Source organism: Cupressus sempervirens, chromosome 10 (genome assembly GCF_028749045.1).
Source record: "Cupressus sempervirens isolate cs-2001-9-10 chromosome 10, ASM2874904v1, whole genome shotgun sequence".
Classification (NCBI taxonomy): domain Eukaryota; kingdom Viridiplantae; phylum Streptophyta; class Pinopsida; order Cupressales; family Cupressaceae; genus Cupressus; species Cupressus sempervirens.
In genome coordinates this window covers 368,987,974-369,000,202 of record NC_143127.1, presented here as the reverse complement: position 1 = coordinate 369,000,202, position 12,229 = coordinate 368,987,974, and the positions used below count along the sequence as shown (strand labels likewise).

Here is a 12,229-nt window from a genome sequence, read left to right as displayed (position 1 = left end):
GAAGTATAAAGAATGTTACCTTAGTAATACGGGTTGATGGTCCCCTTGCCTGCATCCTTTCCATGATAAGAATCCTCAGTGATGAAATAAGATTGGCTCATCTCATTCTTTCATTGGCTGAAACTCTTATGTTTATGAGATCCATGTCAATGGTCCCTGTAACCATGGCACTCAAATGCATTCAGTGGCTTCCAATTAACATAGTTCTTTCAGAACTGACTAATTTTGTGAAGATAATGCATTCAATATACAACTAAATGAACTGACAATCCTCATTGCAAAAGATGCACAATGGTTACCAGTTGAGTGATCAATGGCAGATTGTTGAATTGCAACTTCAAGAAGCTAGAATGATTCTGCCACATCACACCTTTCAACCTGTAGAATTGGAATGTAAGATATCTTTTTATTGCCTCAATCTATCTTTAAAACATTTAGGAATGTAACCCACTTTTGTCTACATAGGATTTTCTTACCCACTTAGAGAATCTGATGCAGGCGAGGACTTCGCTTATTCTTATTGAGCTTTCAATTTGGCACAGAGTCATTGTGATAACCTATATAATTCATTCAGGAGAACAAGTTAACATAACATGAGAATTGCCCTACATGTAGATGCATTCTTTAGTAGAAGTATGAGATATATCGTTACTTTTTTCACGTGTGTAACTTGTAAGCATACTATACAAAAATTGAATTTGAGAATATATTGAGCTAACCTTCTTGCTACTGCCAGGGAAGTTTCCCTTCCTACGCATTTCAACATAACCACAGATTAGATCTTCTACTACCTCATTAGATATCTTAGGATCTATACGTTGTCTTGCATAAGTGATATACGAAGTGAGAGTCGGGAGGTTGAATGCATCCAACATTTGGTCCTAGAATCATAATGTAGTTCACATCAAAAATATCAGGTCATTGGACCCCCCAATAATTACTACATAGTATTGACCAAATCAGAACTTACCTCTGGCTTGTCATAATGTAATGCAACAAGATGCCTTGCAAGGCGCCTGTCTGTTTGTTCATCAGCTTTATCAAGCACTAGGTATATCAAATCAAAACTGCAAGCATTTTTTGTGATTCTTTTATACTTGAGTTACAACAAATAAATTCTCTAGCTTGAATTCTAAAACCAAACATACTCCACCTGGAAAGCAATGTTGGAGGAAGTTGGATATTGTCAATCACTAACAATCTAGGGTTGTAGTGTGAACCACTAGGATTGGCACAAGCTAAAACAAATGTTCTTGCATTTAGAGATGCTATGATCCCAACCTTTGCAATTGAGACTATTTGCTGTTCCATAACCTACTTCAAAGGAATGACTAGACATTGATATACAAGTCAACCAACAACATAGATTATGAAGTCAAGAAACTAGTTAAAGCACATAATTTGAAGAGCTCAAAGAAAAATCACACCACATGTAACATGCTATGAGCATTGTCTGACATCTTATCAAACTTGTCTATGCAACAAATACCCCTATCACTCATTACCAATGCTCCACTTTCTAGAACCTGTTGAGTTCAAAGAAATAAGTAGTTTATATAGAATAAAGTGGTAGGTAGCAGTGGGGGAGCAGGCAGCCCAAAGAGCTCAATGATCAACAAATTGAGTTAATAACTTATTGTTTCACTAGTTTCAGGATCCTTTGATACATAAGCAGTCAAACCAACCATAGAGCTTCCACAACCACTTGTATAAATGCCTTGAAGAGCCAAATTATGCACATACTAAAGTAGTTGAGACTTACTTGTACCTAGATCCCCAATAAGTAGGATGTTGATATCACCACAAAAAGTAGTGCTTGAAGCTAGTTTTACTACAGTTCCCCCAAAAAGTTGTTTAAGAAGCATAATGGTTAACATATGGTTCAAAGGACATGCAAAAAATTACCAATTAATCAAACATGAATGCAAAGAAAGATGCCTGGCACAAGAGCCCTTTCTTTACATCTTCTAGTGCCCAAATACTCGAAGCTAAGGACCTAGTTAGCCTCTCATAGATATCAAGCATGTGAGATAGTTCTTTCAACTTCTCAATTTGGAAATTGGTAGTCAAAATTCAATTTCAGAGCTTGCAAAATTCATGTTATATGCAAAAGGTAAAAAGTATGAGTTTATACCTTAGCTTCATAATCAGATGGTGACATATCACCCTCTTGAAAAGAGGAAAAACCATCACTATTGGTATTACATTTCATTGGATCTTCGGCTCACAATCTTGTCTTGTCTACCTTTTTCAGATGAAGGCAATCAATGTAGGTCTGCATCAGGAAATGATTTACAAATTAGAATTAGAAATCATAGAATATAGCATTAAGGTCCTCATTTCCAACTTAAATGGACTAAGATAGGCTTGAGAGCTTTGCTTTAAATAGGGATTTCACAATCCTTTGGTTTGGTCCCACTCTAACTGTCATAGCTCTGAAAATCTTAGTAACCTACAAAAAAAACCAATGCCAACCTTCAAATGCTAACACTTCACAATAAAAATGAGTGTAGAATTTGTATATCATGTAATGTCACACACACCTTGATTTGATCACCAAGTTTTGCCCCATCAACAAGTTTATCGTGCATCAGCAAGCTAACGGTGTGCAGGATTTTCCCCTCTAGAATGGCATCAGGCATTTCTTGTAGCCTTATAGTATGCTTATCAGCAAACCTAACCACAAAGTAAAAGGATATAGTTGTCTTCAGGGTCTTGAAAATGCAGCTTCAAATCATGCATAAACTAAAATCAACAAGTTCCTACCTGCATCTGTTATGCATCAATGTCAAAGAATTCATAGCAGCACATTCTGGCCTTGCACAATGTGTACATTCATCAATCTGACCTAAGAATTTGAAGCATAAAATAGGATGTGAATACAAATCCAACAAAAACACTTTTATACAGCAAGTACCATTGTATGTAGTGAAGCAAAGATATGAGATTTTTAAAAAAAACATGAAATACATTTGACAAAATTCAGTAGAAGATTCTCATGGAATATGAGAATAAAATTTGGTGTGAAAGTTCTCATACAGGGATTTTTTCACACTAAAAAAATGTGTTCTCTCATATATAGCTTTCATCAAGAAAACATCTCAATGTGAGAAGAACCTCATGTACGGTGTCCTATTAGTTCCAATTAAGGTTATAGAGAGTAGATCAATAGTGGCCATGTCACAATAAGGAGTAAGATCTTATTTGCAAAATCCTAGAATCTAAAAGCTTCTGAGATCACTTTCATAAGCATGAATCTGTTTAAAGCTGTAATGTCCCCTTTCCAGCATTCATAGCATGATGTTGTTGTTAGCCTGTTTCCCCACAGTCCCGTAGGCTAACTAGGACATTAAAGGGGCTTAGAGGTGATTTGTCCTAGACAGTTTCAGTTGCAGGTCTTTTTGAGGGGTTTTGAGGCAACTTTGGGCATACTTACTATTTATAGTAAGTCATCTTGGACATGGCCGGACATTCAGTCACAGTGGTATGTCGATGGTAATTGTTTAAAATTGATAGGAAGACTTATTTATCATTGATAAGATTTGTTATGCATTGATAAAGCCATTTTATAAAGTTAAATTTGAATATTTAACTTTATTAATGCATAGACTATAGTTTGTGGGAAATATTTAAATTAAAAGAGTTTCCTTTATTTTTATAGCACATTGGAGACATAAGGTACATAAAGGGAGTTATGTTTTATCCCACATTGAGAAAACGAAGGATTGAGCTCTTGTGAGAACACTATAAAAGAAATGGAAGAGCTTTTTTTTTGTATGCTTGGATGAAGATTAATGTTATGTTGTTGGATATCTGATTATCGGGCTTGGAGGACGGAATCCCTCTTTACTAGCATTCTCTTTGCTGTTGGAAGACACAGTCAGGAGGATCAAGGGTGTTTTCACTTTAGGAAACACAGTGGGTTTCATTTGGGGCGTTTGCATAAAGAAATTTACAAGGGTTTGAGGTGCAGATCTGAAGTTAGTTATTGCTATAGTGCCGCATGAACAGTATTTTGCTACAGTCGGCATGAACAGTATTTTGCTACAGTACGGTGAGAATAGTGTTGGTATCAAGTTTAATTGTTTTTCTAGCTGATTAGAAGTTTGGAGGGCTGGCTGACTACATCTGCAAAATACTACGACAACTAATTCCAGGTTTCTTCTGTCAAATTTTGATATTTTGCATAATAATTGTTGAATACAATTTTGAATAGTTGTTGCAGCCTTTAAGGCAGCTGTAAGTGCACATCTACATTTAAAAATCACCCTTTATTAGCAGATTGAAAGAGTTTCCAGATTTTTCATATACTATTGAATGTGTGCCAAGTGTTTGTGAAAATGTTATAATGTGTATTATGCATTTTAATGTCACTTCATAGTTGTTCATAAATCTACTCATTGGAAAGCAATTTATTGAGGAAATCAGCTTTATGAGTTTGCATACAAAGTGTTTGACAATATTCCTTAAGTTAAATTTTTGCAAGTCAAAGTTCAAATCAGGGGAGGATATTACAATGGTATCAGAGCTATAAGTCCTGCCATCTTGTGGAGGTCTTATAGGAAATTTGGAACTGACGGATAGAGGGGAAAGTGTTTGATGAAATGTCAAAACACTAAAATCAGAAGCATTTATGTTTGAGCATGCGACAGGGGCCTTATAATTTCCACAATACCAGAACAAGACAAAGTAGGAGTTCAGACCTGCAAAGCAAATAGTCTAGTTCATCCGTATAGGGGGGTATAGAATCCAGTCATACAGACACAGTGGAGGTATTCTTTGATCAAGACAGCTATATGGGTGACCGAGATGACAGGAATACAAGATTAGGTGGAGGTGGGAATTTCGGTCCAGAGCTTGGAGAGGAAAGATTCTTATAGTTATTAGAGACCTTGGTACAGGGTCAGCGAGTAGCAGAACAAAGGGCACAAGAACAGAATCAGAGATTGGATCTTATGATGTAGATGATGGCTCGTCAAATGGGGTTGAATGCTAACATGGGTGGAGGAAATAATTAGAATGGTAACAATCAGAATGGAAATGATCAGGATGGGACACATAATGGAGATGAACAAGTTGGGAACAATTTTGGTCATGCACCCCAGCGAGCTAGGACTGTGAGTTCAAGGCCCATGATTCCTACATTTCCTCCTAGAGCTCCAGAGTAGCTCGTACCAGAGCCCCATATTACTGATATATAGGACCAATTGAGGAGAGATTGGGAAGCTAGAGGGCCAAATTTTACTGCTGCAATTACCTTTAGGGAGTATATGGATGTGCAGATGAAACATATGCCACATGGACATGACAGGAACCAGAGCTATGAGCTACAAAAGAAAGTAGGGAGACTTGAGTTACCATATTATGATGGCTCAAGAAAGTCTATAGCAAGAGCTTGGGTTCAAAATCTTGACACATACTTTCAATTGAACCCTATGCCCAAGGAAGAAGCTATTAAGTATGCAACAATTCATCTGGATGGGTTAGCACATGAGTGGTGGCATCATGGTATGGTCACTATGGGACATGCACACATTACCTCATATGTGGAGTTTACAGAGAGGCTGATTGAACGTTTTGATAGGAAGAATCCAGAACTCCATTTCAAGGAGTTAGCTCAGCTTAAACAGTGGGGATCATTGGAAACAAACATTTCAGAGTTTCAGAAACTTGTAGTGTTAGTAACAGATGTATCTGAATAGAGGATACTAGTTCTATTTATGGATGGGTTAGCTGATCCGTTGAGAGGGTGGATTAAAGCTCTCAACCCTCCCACTTTGCAGGAAGCCATTAAGAAAGCTCGTGACTTGGATTCCTCTTCATCTTCAAAAAATAAATTCCAGGCAAAGAGTTTCCCTTCAAGGAAAGATAAGGATAGGAAACCTTTTCATAAAGAGGTTCAGCCAACTAAGGAGGAAAGTAAGAGGTTGGACAATGAGACACTTAATGATCTCAGGAAGAAGAAGCTTTGTTTTCATTGCAGGGAGCCTTGGGATTTGTCACATAAGTGTCCATTGAAAGCAAAAGCTAAGCAAATGGAGTACTTTTCAGCCAAAGAGTCAGTAGATGGAGATTCAGAGTAGTCATCCGAATTAGATGGAGATGATGATAATTCTTCATAGGAGGAAGCACACGGTGATAGCATGATAGCTTAGTTGTCAAGTATACAGGAGGCCGTCACTTTCAGAGTTAGGGGAACCTTGGATGGACAAAGAGTTGTGGCACTCATTGATACAGGGGCGACACATAACTTCATTGATGAGAAGTTTGTGACATGCAAAGGGCTACATACAGAGGAGCATAGGGGATTTAAGATGATGGATACCGATGGCTTCAAAATTGAATGTACCAAGAAAATCTCCAACTTGCAGCTTCATTTGGGAGATTATGACATGATAGGAGATTTCTTTGTGGTCAACATTGGTGATCAGGATATGGTGCTTGGGATGAACTGGATGAAGTCTCTGGTAGAGTTTACATTTAACCTTGAGAAAATGGAAATGAGGTTTGAAGAAAATGGTAAGAAGATAGTGCTCAGAGGTTTGTCAGATGGGAGACTTTGAGTGGTGTCACTCAAGCGGATGCAGAGTTTCTTTAGACATGATTAGGTGCAGTGGGCATCAGAGTTTAGAGTAATGCAAGAGATGACAGAGCAACATAAACTAGAGTATCCACCTGATGTACAAAAAATAATAACCAAACATACTAAGATTTTTGGTGAGATACCTCCAGGGAGACCCCCAGATAGGGGAATCGAGCATGTTATTAAATTAGAGGAAGGGGCTAAGCCAGTTATCATCACACCTTACCGCCATCCAAAGAGATATAAGGATGAAATAGAAAAGGAAATTAAGGAGTTGATTGACATGGGGCACATACGGCCAAGCAAAAGTCCTTTTGCTTCTTCAGTAGTATTGGTGAAGAAGAAGGATAGTACAATGAGGATGTGCATTGATTATAGGGAGCTAAACAAGAAGACAATCAAGAACCGATACCCTATCCCACGCATCGATGAGCTTATTGATGAATTGCATAGTGCATGCTACTTTTCCAAGATTGATTTGAGATCCGGCTACCATCAGATACGGGTTAGAGAGGTGGATGTGGAGAAGACAACTTTTAGATGCCACTATGGACATTTTGAGTTCTTAGTCATGCCCTTTGGGTTGAAAAATGCCCCTGCCACTTTCCAGTCCTGTATGAATAGAGTGTTTAGAGATTAGTTGAGGAAGTTTGTGTTGATATTTTTTGATGATATACTGATATACAACCGTACTTGGGAGGAACATTTGAAGCATATTGATACAGTGCTCAATATTCTAGAGAGGGAGTCATTATATGCCAAGATGAGTAAATGTGAGTTTGGGATGACAGAGTTGCTCTATCTAGGGCATATTATTAGTGCAGGAAGTGTTCGAGTTGACCCAGAAAAGATCAGGGCCATTCTGGATTGGCCACCACCGAGGAACACTTAACAACTCAAGGGATTTCTCAGGCTTTGTGGGTTCTACCACAAATTTGTGAAGGGATTTTCATAGATAGGAGCACCACTTACAGATTTGACATGGAAAAATAGTTTCAAGTGGTCAGAGAGGGCTCATGATTGTTTTGACAGGTTTAAGGAGCTGATGAGTACATGTCCTATTTTAGCCATTCCAGATTTCACCAGGCTCTTTGAGCTGCAGTGTGATGCCTTGGGAGAGGGCATAGGAGCTATTCTCATGCAAGAAAAACATCCCATCACATATGAGAGTAGAAAATTATGAGGTGTGGAGAGAACCTACAACATCTACGACAAAGAGATGCTAGCAATCATGCACGCACTAGCTAAGTTCAGGCAATACTTAGTGGGAAGCCGATTCACAGTAAAAACAGATCATAATAGCTTGAAACATTTCCTTGGACAGAAGGACCTTAATGACATGCAACAGAAATGGGTGAGTAAATTACAGGCCTATGATTTTGACATAGCCTATGTCAAAGGGAAGAAAAATATTGTTGCAGATGCTTTATCTAGAAGGCCTCATTTGCTTGCTGTTGGGATAGTCATGGATGATTGGAGAGAGATGATCTTGGCAGAATATGCTAAGGATAGTTGGGCATATAGCATTATTGAGGGAGCTATTCAAGATAGTCGATACACTATCGTAAATGATTTGATCATCTACAAGGAAAGGATTTATTTAGTACCCGGGTCTGCTATGAAGCAGAAGATTTTGAGGGCATTTCATGATTCACCAATGGCAGGACATCTCAGATTTTTTAAGACATATCGGCAGGTGAGAGAGCACTTCACTTGGAAAGGACTCAAATCAGAGGTGCTTCAGTTTGTTAGAGAATGCCCTGTGTGTTAGTAGAACAAACAGGAACATTCTTTTTCGGGTGGTTTACTACAACCCCTACCCATACCAGAGAAGAAGTGGGATAGCATTTCCATGGATTTTATCACAGGCCTCCCCAAGGCACAAGGTCGGGATTGTATCTTTGTTGTGGTAGATAGATTGACAAAATTTGCACATTTCTTTGCAATTTTGTCTACATATTTAGCAGCACAAACAACAGAACTATTTTTTCGAGAGGTATTCAGACTACATGGGATACCATGGAGCATAGTCAGTGACAGAGACAACAAATTTATCAGCCACTTTTGGCAGGAGTTGTTCAAGTTATGTGGAACAGAGCTCACTCTGAGTTCCAGCTACCACCCCCAAAGTGATGGGTAGACAGAGATAGTGAACAAATGGGTTGAGGGGTACCTTCGAAACTACATTGCAAGAGAGTAGAAGGCTTGGGTGAAGTGGCTACATCTAGGGGAGTACTGCTATAATACCTCTTTCCATATGTCTATTCAAATGTCCCCTTTTATGGCACTATACGGGTATGATGCTCCTAATTTTTTGGATTTGTTATTTGGGGACAACATGGTGCCTAAGGCCAAGGATACTTTGCAGGAGTGTCAGGACATTATGCGATCCTTGAAGGAAAATTTGCAAAAGGCACAAAATCAGTAGAAGCAATATGCTAATCAACACAGGGTTGAGAGGTCTTTTGAGGTGGGAGATATGGTGTACCTCATGTTACAGCCATATAGACAGTCCTCTCTCAAGAAGAGTGGAGCAGAGAAATTGAAACCACGCTACTATGGACCATTCAAAGTAATCAGGAGAGTGGGCAAAGTAGCTTATGAGTTGGAGTTGCCTGCAGACAGTAAAGTGCATAATGTGTTCCATGTGTTACGCCTTAAGAAGGCATTGGGTCACAATGTGGTGCCTTCAGTAGTATTGCCACCTCTTGATGATGAAGGAAAGCTTATCTTGGTTCTCGAGGCCATACTTGACTCCAGGGAGAGGGTGCTTCGCAGGAGGACTATCAGGGAGTATCTAGTGAAGTGGAGGAACCTACCTGTCGAGGATGCTACTTGGGAAAATGAGCAGATATTGTAGCATCCAGAACTGAAATTGCTTGAGGACAAGCAATTTTGGGAAGGGTGGACTGTAATGTCCCCTTTCTAGCATTCATAGCATGATGTTGTCGTTAGCCTATTTCCCCATAGTCCCGTAGGCTAACTAGGACATTAAAGGGGCTTAGAGGCCATTTGGCCTAGACAGTTTCAGTTGCAGGTCTTTCTGAGGGGTTCTGAGGCAACTTTGGGCATACTTACTATTTATAGTAAGTCATCTTGGACATGGCCGGACATTCAGTCACAGTGGTATGTCGATGGTAATTGTTTAAAATCGACAGGAAGACTTATTTATCATTGATAAGATTTGTTATGCATTGATAAAGCCATTTTATAAAGTTAAATTTAAATATTTAACTTTATTAATGCATAGACTATAGTTTGTGGGAAATATTTAAATTAAAAGAGTTCCCTTTATTTTTATAACACATTGGAGACATAAGGTACATAAAGGGAGTTATGTTTTATCCCACATTGAGAAAACGAAGGATTGAGCTCTCGTGAGAACACTATAAAAGAAATGGAAGAGCTTTTTTTTTTGTATGCTTGGATGAAGGTTAATGTTATGTTGCTGGATATCTGATTATTGGGCTTGGAGGACGGAATCCCTCTTTGCTAGCATTCTCTTCACTGTTGGAAGAAACAGTCAGGAGGATCAAGGGTGTTTTCACTTCAGGAAACACACTGGGTTTCATTTGGGGCGTTTGCATAAAGAAATTTACAAGGGTTTGAGGTGCAGATCTGAAGTTAGTTATTGCTATAGTGCCGCATGAATAGTATTTTGCTACAGTCGGCATGAACAGTATTTTGCTATAGTATGACGAGAATAGTGTAGGTATCAAGTTTACTTGTTTTTCTAGCTGATTAGAAGTTTGGAGGGCTGGCCGACTACATCTGCAAAATACTACGACAACTAATTCCAGGTTTCTTCTGTCAAATTTTGATATTTTGCATAATAATTGTTGAATACAAGTATGAATAATTGTTGCAGCCTTTAAGGCAGCTGTAAGTGCACATCTACATTTAAAAATCACCCTTTATTAGCAGATTGAAAGAGTTTCCAGATTTTTCATATACTATTGAATGTGTGCCAAGTGTTTGTGAAAATGTTATGATGTGTATTATGCATTTTAATGTCACTTCATAGTTGTTCATAAATCTGATCATTGGAAAGCAATTTATTAAGGAAATCAGCTTTATGAGTTTGCATACAAAGTGTTTGACAATATTCCTTAAGTTAAATTTCTGCAAGTCAAAGTTCAAATCAGGGGAGGATATTACAAAAGCCATAGATTCTTTGCCATAGTTTATGCAAAATAAAATTGAGAAACAAACATAACATACAATGAAGACACAATTAACTGTTATATTAAGAGTTCAATTGCAATCCAACGAATTGCCTCTATCAATAGGTACTGGTGCTGGAGCATATCCACAAACAAGGCACCTAAAGAATGCTTCTTTGATTTTTGGTATAATTGAGCTACACCGAATTATCATTCCTTTGACTGAAACCATCTTCTCAATATCTAGATTTCAAAGACAACAAAACCCCCTTATTAGATTTTTCAAATAGCATTGAACAATGAAGACGTAACTTTAAAAAGCATTGCCTACCTAATGGATTCAGATCTGGCATGTTAACTGTATCTCTAAGATTGAATATTATTGCCTGAATGCAATGAAAGTTATATGTAAGTCTGAGGCATATTTATGTGCATAAATAAACAAAATCTGAAACAACAAAGTCATTAAATGAAAACATACTAACTGACAAAACATATTTTTCCAAAAATACAATTCAGTCACCTATATGTGCTTCTCCCACAAAGGCTTGAGGTGAACAACTACATCCATCAATACAATGTCAAAAATGGCGAGAACTTCAAGAGGATATCTAACCATCTTTCCATAAAGGTCTTCATCATATTCGAAGATGTTCATTGCATCAATATTCAGTGAATCACCTTTGACTTTCATTGTCTAAATGAGAATCAACTAAATGAAGTGAATACAAAAGAAAATGTGCTCAACCAATAATTTGAAATGAGACTAGATGGTAACCATAAGAAGCTAGCAGGGACAAATCTTAATCTATTCCAAGAGCCTCATGTATTTCCCCTCAAGGTCTAAAGGATCACCCCTAAGATTCCTTAGGAAGTGCTAAACTGCTTGATTGACATCTTGAATACTTATGTTTGTGCCCCAAACAAGTATGGGGGGGTTGCCATCAAGGTCACCCTCGAAAGACTAGGGCATCTAATTATAACAGCCAAAAGAGGTAATTAATGTGTCTTTCAACAGAACATATTATACAAATTGAAAAGAAACAATTGACTCAATTGATAGGTAGTTCTCTATCCAGATAAAAAAAGTTCTTTAATAAGTAGAGGAAAATAAATTATGATTACCGTCTTTAATTGTCTCTAGTGGAATTTTTGGTCAATTCCTATTGTTGTTGCATTGAGAAGCCACCTGCATTTAGATTGTTTTATTTTTTCACTTCTCTAGGATAAATCTTCTTCTAAGTTACTGTCCACTTTTCTTGAAGCTTTTGGATAACCTTTCTTTGTAAGACTTATTTTGTGATATGTAATTATCGCTTTCAAATATCTAAAAGCATATTCATTTTAACCTAAATATAAATGTCTTTAGCACAAGATATTCTCGATGCGAGTTGAAAGTGAGCTTATGTTCTAGAGATTGATTTATTTGCACATTTGTTCGAGTTTTATGCATTGTGTAAGGTTCTAATAAGGGGATTGTAGT

The 12,229-nt window shown here is 37.8% G+C and overlaps 1 pseudogene; it reads right to left on the bottom strand.

The window, feature by feature from the left end:
* Window positions 1–11,440, bottom strand: part of LOC149534198 (DNA replication licensing factor MCM4-like) — a 62,513-nt pseudogene extending 51,073 nt beyond the window's left edge.
* Between the last annotated feature and the right edge of the window lie 789 nt (window positions 11,441–12,229).